The sequence below is a fragment of the Leptonotus elevatus genome, unplaced genomic scaffold (assembly GCF_054856555.1).
Source record: "Leptonotus elevatus isolate MCC_2025b unplaced genomic scaffold, RoL_Lele_1.0 HiC_scaffold_145, whole genome shotgun sequence".
NCBI classification, from domain to species: domain Eukaryota; kingdom Metazoa; phylum Chordata; class Actinopteri; order Syngnathiformes; family Syngnathidae; genus Leptonotus; species Leptonotus elevatus.
This window is the reverse complement of record NW_028233536.1, coordinates 25,001-27,500: the sequence shown is the minus strand read 5'-3', so window position 1 is coordinate 27,500 and position 2,500 is coordinate 25,001.

Below are 2,500 nucleotides of genomic sequence, written 5' to 3'. Positions count from 1 at the left end.
CAGGGGGTTATCCTCCACTAGCAAACCTCCATGAGCAGCGGAGCCCGTCAGCTGCGCCAAAAAGAACCGCACGAGGGCGGCCTGGGGTTGAAATCCCCCGCCACATAGGAACGAATGCCGGGCGTTCGAGTTGCCCAGGCAGGGGGTTATCCTCCACTAGCAAACCTCCATGAGCAGCGGAGCCCGTCAGCTGCGCCAAAAAGAACCACACGAGGGCGACCTGGGGTTGAAATCCCCCGCCACATAGGAACGAATGCCGGGCAACCAGGGGTCGAAATCCCCCATTGAAATGAATGGCGGGCAACCAGGGGTCGAAGTCCCCCATTGAAATGAATGGCGGGCAACCAGGGGTCGAAGTCCCCCATTGAAATGAATGGCGGGCTACCAGGGGTCGAAATTTCCCATTGAAATGAATGGCGGGCGACCAGGGGTCGAAATCCCCCATTGAAATGAATGGCGGGCAACCAGGGGTCGAAGTCCCCCATTGAAATGAATGGCGGGCAACCAGGGGTCGAAGTCCCCCATTGAAATGAATGGCGGGCTACCAGGGGTCGAAATCCCCCATTGAAATGAATGGCGGGCGACCAGGGGTCGAAATCCCCCATTGAAATGAATGGCGGGCAACCAGGGGTCGAAGTCCCCCATTGAAATGAATGGCGGGCTACCAGGGGTCGAAATCCCCCATTGAAATGAATGGCGGGCGACCAGGGGTCGAAATCCCCCATTGAAATGAATGGCGGGCTACCAGGGGTCCAAGTCCCCCATTGAAATGAATGGCGGGCTACCAGGGGTCGAAATCCCCCATTGAAATGAATGGCGGGCGACCAGGGGTCGAAATCCCCCATTGAAATGAATGGCGGGCAACCAGGGGTCGAAGTCCCCCATTGAAATGAATGGCGGGCTACCAGGGGTCGAAATCCCCCATTGAAATGAATGGCGGGCGACCAGGGGTCGAAATCCCCCATTGAAATGAATGGCGGGCTACCAGGGGTCCAAGTCCCCCATTGAAATGAATGGCGGGCTACCAGGGGTCGTAGTCCCCCATTGAAATGAATGGCGGGCTACCAGGGGTCGAAATCCCCCATTGAAATGAATGGCGGGCGACCAGGGGTCGAAATCCCCCATTGAAATGAATGGCGGGCAACCAGGGGTCGAAAGTCCCCATTGAAATGAATGGCGGGCGACCAGGGGTCGAAATTCCCCATTGAAATGAATGGCGGGCAACCAGGGGTCGAAATTCCCCATTGAAATGAATGGGCCCATTCATTTTCAATGGCCGGGCTACCAGGGGCGCAGTACCACCTGTCGTCATTAGGGGCGCTGTAGATAGGGGACCGAGTCCCCCCATTCGAGAGGTTTGCACCCAAACCTCAAAATGGTTGGTGTACAATTATAGGAGAGACCTTTTTAAGACGTGGGAGCTCCAGGGCAAATCAAGGGAGGCTCGACCAACCCATATCCGCTTTAGATGCACTTTAGGTCGGACTCCCTTGCCAGATGGTCCCCTCCTCAGCCTGGTTCTCGAATTTTTTCTAAGTCAGCCCAACTTGGAAATATTTTCAGAGTGCCACTTTCAAGGGAGTTTCGCCCAACCCCTATCCGCCTAAGAGGCACTTCAGGTCGGCCTGACTGGCCACATTTTCCCCCTCCTCATCCTGGTTCTCGAATTTTTTCTAAGTCAGCCAAACTTGGAAATTTTTTCAGAGTGCCACTTTCAAGGGAGTTTCGCCCAACCCCTATCCGCCTAAGAGGCACTTCGGGTCGGCCTGACTGGCCACATTTTCCCCCTCCTCATCCTGGTTCTCGAATTTTTTCTAAGTCAGCCAAACTTGGAAATTTTTTCAGAGTGCCACTTTCAAGGGAGTTTCGCCCAACCCCTATCCGCCTAAGAGGCACTTCGGGTCGGCCTGACTGGCCACATTTCCCCCCTCCTCATCCTGGTTCTCGAATTTTTTCTAAGTCAGCCAAACTTGGAAATTTTTTCAGAGTGCCACTTTCAAGGGAGTTTCGCCCAACCCCTATCCGCCTAAGAGGCACTTCGGGTCGGCCTGACTGGCCACATTTTCCCCCTCCTCATCCTGGTTCTCGAATTTTTTCTAAGTCAGCCAAACTTGGAAATTTTTTCAGAGTGCCACTTTCAAGGGAGTTTCGCCCAACCCCTATCCGCCTAAGAGGCACTTCGGGTCGGCCTGACTGGCCACATTTTCCCCCTCCTCATCCTGGTTCTCGAATTTTTTCTAAGTCAGCCAAACTTGGAAATTTTTTCAGAGTGCCACTTTCAAGGGAGTTTCGCCCAACCCTTATCCGCCTAAGAGGCACTTCAGGTCGGCCTGACTGGCCACATTTTCCCCCTCCTCATCCTGGTTCTCGAATTTTTTCTAAGTCAGCCCAACTTGGAAATATTTTCAGAGTGCCACTTTCAAGGGAGTTTCGCCCAACCCCTATCCGCCTAAGAGGCACTTCAGGTCGGCCTGACTGGCCACATTTTCCCCCTCCTCAT